Below are 7522 nucleotides of genomic sequence, written 5' to 3' on the forward strand. Positions count from 1 at the left end.
TCGGCATCATTGAGTGTGTTTTGTGAGATGGAGGAGGACTTTGTGGATTGGTGTCGGACATATGGGTTAATGTTGGACTTGTGGGCATGGGCAGCACTGGGTTGGGATGTGTCCTTGATGTGTAATTAACCTTTATATAAAACTCTCTCTGATGCCTGAGGCTTTGTTGTTGGCTAATGCCTTCAGGTCAGCTTGAACTTCTTCCTTCAATACCACCAGTTCTTGATCATATACTACCTCCTGAAATGGTTAAACATAGGTCTTTTTTTTTTCATTTTCTTTTTATTTCTTGCATCTTTCAATGTTTTGCTTCTCTCTCTCTCTCTCTGCCATTGAGTCAATTCCAACTCAAAGCAACCACACAGAACAGAGCAGACCTGCTGCCCCTTTGGGTCTCCAAGACATGAAAAATCTTGACAGAGAGCCTCATCTGTCTCCTGTGGAGCGGCTGATGGGTTTGAACCACTGGCTTTGTGGTTAGAAGCTCAGTGAGTAATCCACTATACCACCAGACCTCCTTTCTTTGCTCACAGAGGCTTCAATATTGCAACCCCAAAACATGAAGTTTCTCTGCAGTTCTTGGGAGATGCTGAGAAACCTTTGGTTCCCAAAGGTCGAGTCTGCACAGTTCATAAGAATGCGTTGAGCCGCCCTTTGGAATCTGTTCAGCCACTTCGCTCCATCCTTTCTTCCTTTTAACTACATTCAAGAGCAAGCTCCAGAGTCCTCCTCCTATCCAGCGTGGCTGTTTCTTTGTGTGTCTCCTTTAAGGACCTTTGTTTTCACGTGTGATGCTCCTGGTGTCATCCCACAGCTTGCCTGGTCGTTAGTCATTTGTGTGCAGTATCACAAATCTTTTCTTGGGATGGTCTCTGAGTTCAGGTGTGATGGACTCAAGGTCCTATTTTGGCTCTTGTGCACTTGTTTTGCTTTTCTTGAGCTTCCATTTTTCAACGTGAACTTTTGCATGAGCAATTGATGGTCTGTTCTGCAGGTGGCGGCTGACCTTTTTTTGTTGTTGTTTTAAATCATTTTATGGGGGCTTTTACAAATCTTACGACAATCCATCATTCAGTTGTATTAAGCATACTTGTACTTGTTGCCATCAACATTTCTTAAACATTTTCTTTCTACTTGAGCACTTTGTCTCAGCTCCTTTTTCCCCCCTACACCCCCCACCCTCATGAATCCTTGATCAATTATATAGTATTGCTGTTCTTTCCTGTCTTACACTGTCTGTTGTCTCCCTTCACCCACATTTGTTATTCACTCTGCTGGGAGGAGGGTTATACCCAACCTCGCGATGGGTTTCCCCCCTGCCCCCAACTCCCAACATCCCCCTACCCTCAGGATACTGACTCCCACTACTGTTCCTGAGGGTTGTATCTGTCCTGAATTCCAGGTGTCGAGAGCTCTTATCTGTACCACTGTGTTCTCCTGTCTAGTCGGATTTGTAAGGTAGAACTGGGTCATGGTAGTGTGGGGGCAGGAAGCATTCAGGAACTAGAGGGATGATGTGTATTTCATCAGTGCTATATTGCACCCTGGTTGTATTGTCCCTTCCTTGTAACCCTTCTGTGGGGGGATGCCCAATTGTCCACAGACGGGCTTTGGGTCTCCACTCCAACCCACCTCATTCACATCGATTTGTTTGTTTTGGATCTTATGATAACCTGATCTGGTCGACACCTCATGATCACACGGGCTGGTGTGCCTCTTCCATGTGGGCTTGTTGCTTCCCTTCTAGATGGCTGCTTGTTTAACTTCAAGCCTTTAATACCCCAGACACTATATCTTTGCATAGCCTGGCACCATCAGCTTCCTTCACATTTACTTATGCACCATTTGTCTTCAGTGATCGTGGCTGCAATGTATCAGAGTGTTAGGTGCTTAGAGAGGCCTTGAGTAGAGGCCAAAAGTCCGTCTGCTATCTTAATACTTAATATATACCGTGTATAATATATACTTGAGTATACGCCAACCCGAATATCAGCCTAGGTACCTAATTTTACCACAAAACTGCATAAAAAACTCGGCTTATACATAAGTATATACGGTTTGTATATACTCTATCCCTTTCATTATAAATTAATATATTTACATATATACATGCCTATAGCTATGCCTCTATAAATAGCTTCTGCTTCCTACTTCTTTCCTCTATTTCCATTCACCTTTCTCCTGTCCCACTATCATGCTCACCCTCCACTTGGCTCTCAGTAATTCCTCATGGATACATTGCACTTGATCAAACCCCACCAGGCCTCCTCACCATCATTTTTAGATGCTGTTCCTTCATCCTTGAATTTGTTGGCTCCTCACATCTCCTCCCCCTCCCCACCCTCTCCCATGTCCCCCGGGACCAGAACCGTTGGTCCTGTTGTTTTCTCCTTGGGATTGTTTGTGCTGACGTTTTTCTGATGATACTGAGCTTCTCCATTTCTTTCTATAGATGAGGTCAAATTGATGCCTACATATTCCATCCAACCGGTTCACAGGTGTAGTCCTTGTTTATGGCGTGGTGTTGGAAAAAAGTTATCAGCAATTAGTAAGTCAATGGTTGTGGTAGTTACATAGTCTGGTGTCAATTTGAGACTATTAAGAGTGAAGGGGGACAGTTTAGCCTGCCAATCAGGACGCAGCTTGATGAACTCATTTGGAGTCACTAGGGAGATAAGCAGCACACTGGAGGCCAGACCCACTCTCTGCTTGGTATTCCTGCTGACAAGCCACATGGATGGAACCAGAGCCTTGGAGCTGGAGGAGCTGCGTGGAGACCTCTGCCAGCACTGAGATGCTTCCACCACCACTCCATCCACAAGATTTTCTACCCACTGGCCTGTGATCTTCCTTCATTCGGCATCATTGCATGTGTTGCTTGAGTCTGAAGAGGAATTTATAGATTGGTGTTGGATATATGGGCTAATATAGGACTTATGAACTTGATCTGGACCGGGCTATTTTCTTAATATACTATATACAATTGTTCTTTTATATAAAGCTCTTTCTTATAAATATAGGAGTGTTTATGAATTTGTTTCTCTAGTCTATCCTGTGTAACACAATGGTGTTGCAAAATTCTACCATACAATTGCTCTTTTATATAAAGCTGTCTTATAAATATAGGAGTGTTTATGAATTTGTTTCTCTATTCTACCCTAACATAATGGTGTAGCAAAATTCTACCATAATATCCCCAGTATCTTTCCCATCTACTAGTCTTTCCTTTGTGTTCCCAGCATTTGGAATATTCCAATCACTAGTGATTTTCAATGTATCTTAAATATACGTTGTATCAATTTCAGACTGCAGAAGTGGTATAGACTTTGGAAATCTTCATCTTTGGGATTAGTGGTTGCAGCATACCTTTGAAATAGTCTAATTACCTGGTCTTTCTTGTAGGCATATGTGTATTATCTTATCAATAGCAGCGTTGTACTTCAGGATAGATCTTAAAATGTTCCCAATGACAATGAACATGACGTTCCTCTTCACCTTGTCCTTTGACACTGTAGACCGAATGACTATCTGATTCAAAACGGCTGGTACCAGTCATTCCAGGAGGTCACAGGTGGCCCTCAAGGCCCTATCGACAGCGACATTGTTACACTGACCAAGAGTTCTTTGTTGTCTGATACAATGTTCTAGGGACACTCTACAAACACAGCAGCCACTGTGGCTATTAGGGAGAAGAGAGAGAAAGGTAGGGAGGGAGGAGAGAGAAGATACAGCTGTTAAAAATATGTTGCTACAATCAAACACCTCATGGGACTAGTTCACATGGTTTGAAGGCTTAGGGGCATAGCTTCACGGGACTGTCCAACCAATGAACTTGACGCAGTCTTTTGAGATCCTGGGATAAGCCACCTCTCAGTTTGTTCAGCAGTGCTTGGGGTCCTTGCTTGGTGCAGCAACAGTGAAAGAGGACGCAGGATTGGGGGAGAGCTGACGGGCAGGTTTAGTTGCTTCTGTGAACTACTGCCACTTTTGCCAGGAGCCTGGAAGAACTAGATGGTGACTGGCTGCATTTAACCCTGTTTATTGATCAAGGACTCAATAGACGAACAGGGGAAAATAGGGAACAGAATACGCGGCTGACAGCACCGGTGACTAGAATCCTTTCGATGGGATCACACAACAGAATTGTATGTGAATGGATATGCTGGGTCCTGTAAGAGATGGCAAAACAAAAACAACGATTCTAGGGAAAAACAATAAAAAGGGTTTGGGGGGTGAGGGGGAGGGATAAAGGGTTGCTGCTATCAAGGAGTTCAAGAAGAAAGAAAATGCTTTGAAATGGATTGTGGTAGCAATGGCACAACACTGCTTGATGTGATTGAACTATGGAATGATATTATATCTGTATTAGCTTTCAATAACATTTAAATTTTAATTAAATTAAAAAAATAATTTCCAGTATCTTACAGTCTCAGCTTACGAGACCCATTGAGGCAGGAGGAATCTCTGAATCTGGTCCCCGAGGAAACATTTTCAACCTTGAACTGAAATGATCCCCGTTGGTCATCTTCAAACTAAACAAGTTTTGCTGAATTGGTAAAGCGCCTTATTACCCTCTTTGGAAGGTGTTCTCTGTACCGGATCAAACTGACAACAGTCACTTGAGAACAACGCACAGGTCAGCAGTGTACAAGCCAGCGAGTCTAAGTCAGTGATGGTGCACCAAAGTGGGTGAACCGGATATGAAGACATTGTTAAAGGGGTACGTAACCTGTTGTGTAGGTTTTTACCCAATGTCTTAAAAAAAGATACATCAAGGCAATCCTACACATTTCCTGCCACAAACGTGGACCCCGCCATTCCTTCAAGCCCTAGTTTCTTTAGCGGGGAAACGGCCCAGCCTGCTTTTAGCTTCCGCTCTCACTTGCGACTGCAGTGTGCAAACCCCTGGGCAGGCTTGGCCACTGCTCAGGTCGGCTTGTGGAGTCTGGTGAGTCTGGCGGTCTGAGGTCCTCCGGCGGCCCCAGCCCTTGGCTCCCTCTGCACGGCCAGAGGGCCGTCTCCACGTGCTTGCGTGGAGGGTGGGGGAGGGCGTCCTGGTGCCTCCTTTGCTGTCTTTCATGCTTCTGCTCTCCCAGCTGTGATTTTAGAGCGGGGTGCGTGGAAGACGGAAATACAGATACCGCCTTATCAGAGTCCAACCTCAATAGCCTTTGACTGAATGCCATTTTTCGGCTTAAATTAAACAATAAGGATGTTAATTAGCAAGGGAGTGGCAGAAGAAAGTATTTGGTGACCTGCTTTGAGCGGGTTGTATTGTGCAGCTCAGAGCCCGGGCAGCGACAAGCTGAGTGCACCAGGGCGAACCCTGGTCCGGGGTGATGGACGCCCCTGCGGATTCTGGGACAGGAGAGAGGTGTACTGGGAAGATTCCTCTCCCAATCTGTGCAAGATGGGCTAGATCTGTGTGATGGGGGCGTTGGGTAATCAGACAGGAATCTACCCCAGTGATCTAGGTGCCATTCACTCAGTTCCAACTCACAGGGACCCTGTGTAGGACAGAGCGAAACACAGCCCCATCCTGGCCCGGCCGCACAATCGCTCCATGTCTGAGCCCATGGTGGCAGCCACTATGCTGATCTGTCTTATGGTGGGGTGGGGGGGGGCGTCCTCTCTTTCGCTTGCCCTCCACTAGCCATGACGTCCTTCTCCAGGGGCTAGTTTCCTTTGGCAACATGTCTAAAGTACATGAGACAAAGTCTCACCACCCTTGCCTCTAAGGAGCATTCTGGCTGTACTTCTAAGACAGATATTTGTTCTTTGGGAAGTTCATGGAACTTTCAACATTCTTCACCAGGACCATCATTCAAATGCATCAATTCTTCTTCAGCCGCCCTTATTCAGCGTCCAACTTTCACATGCGTATAAGGTGACTGAAAATACTTTGGCTTGAGTCAGGCCCACCGTAGTCCTCAAAGTAACATCCTTGCTTTTGAACACTTCAAAGAGGTCTTGAGCAGCAGATTCACTGCCACTTGATCTCATGACTGCTGCTTCCATGAGCACCGAGTGTGGATCCGAGGGAGACGAAATCCTTGACAACGTCAATCTTTCTCTATTTTTCATGATGCAGTTTATTGGTCCAGTTGTGAGAATTTTGGTTTTTTTACAATGAGGCATGGTCCATATGGACGGCTGCAATCCCTGGTTTCCATCAAGTGCTTCAGGTCCTCCTGACTTTAGCAAGTAAGGTTGTGTCATGTGCATATTGCAGATTAATATGTTTTCTTTCAATCTTCTCCATAGTCCAGCTTCTCTGGTTAGTTGCTCAGCATACGACTGAGTAAGTATGATGAGAGGATACAGGCTCTTGGCACACCTTTCTTGATTTTAGACCACTTAGTATTCGCCGTTGTTCACAGAACTACCTTGTGCAAGAGTACACGTGTTCTGGAATCCTCCGTCTTCTCAAGGCTATCTTAGTTTATGTTCCACAGGATCCGCTGCCTTTGCAAAGTCCGTAAAACACAAAGTCAAGTAAGCAACAAGACCCATCTGATGTCAGCGGAACAAAGGAACAAGTACTCACACCAGAGATGTGGAAATATTAAAGAGCCAAGGCAATGCAGGGCACTCACTTCACGACATTGGCGGACTCAGTAAGGAAGTTGTAAGGTAGTTGAGAAGCACCAGAGACCAAATCAGTCGAATTAGAACAAACAGGCTTTATTAGGGAGAAAAAAACCCAGCCTGGGTAAAGTCCCACAGTCCACAATGTCCGGGTTGGGGGAGTCGCACTGCAGGCTACAGGGCTGCTGCTTATATGGACAGGTATGTCCAGGTTTCTGGAATGTAAGGTGTCTTCCTGGTTCCGGGTGTATTCATGCTGGGTGCAGAGTGGTGGGCAAGAACAAAGTGGGCACTGAGCCAAATGGGCCGTGCTGGGTGCAGAGTGGAGGGTCGAGAGCAAAGTGGGCACTGAGCCAAATGGGCCCTGCAGGTGCTGGGTGCAGAGCGGCAGGTCGAGAACAAAGCGGGCCATTAGCCAGCTCTGTTCAGCTCCGCAGGTGTGTGTGGGAGATTCAAGGCCACTTGCTGCTAGAAGCCAGCCTGGTATTGATCCGGCCATACAGAAGTCATCCACATTTGAAGGTTTGACGCCTAAGTGCTTAGGAATAAAGACAAGAGCAAGAATATGAACGTAATCTTTTACAAGAATAGTAATGTAACTTTCTACATGATCTAATGTTCGAACTGGAAAAGTGTCCTGGTCCTAAGAACGTATTCCCCAAAGAATTCTAATATTTATCGCTTGGGTAATGCTTACATGTTGGGAAGTAAAAACAGCGCTTACCCTGTATTCAGAGGGATGAGTGGCTAGCTCCCAACTCAACTGCAGGAATGTGAGGCAGGACAAAGTCCTGTAGCCTGCAGGTACTTTCCATCTCTATCTAATCCATCCCAATTAGCTCACCTGGAGGCAACACTGCTCAGTTAGCACCTTCACCTGCAGGAAGTCTTCCAGGCCTAAGGCATTCCTGTGCTTTACAATGAGAAATGTCTG

This window comes from Echinops telfairi, unplaced genomic scaffold (assembly GCF_000313985.2).
Source record: "Echinops telfairi isolate 266 unplaced genomic scaffold, ASM31398v2 ScPeMD7_9;HRSCAF=40, whole genome shotgun sequence".
NCBI classification, from domain to species: domain Eukaryota; kingdom Metazoa; phylum Chordata; class Mammalia; order Afrosoricida; family Tenrecidae; genus Echinops; species Echinops telfairi.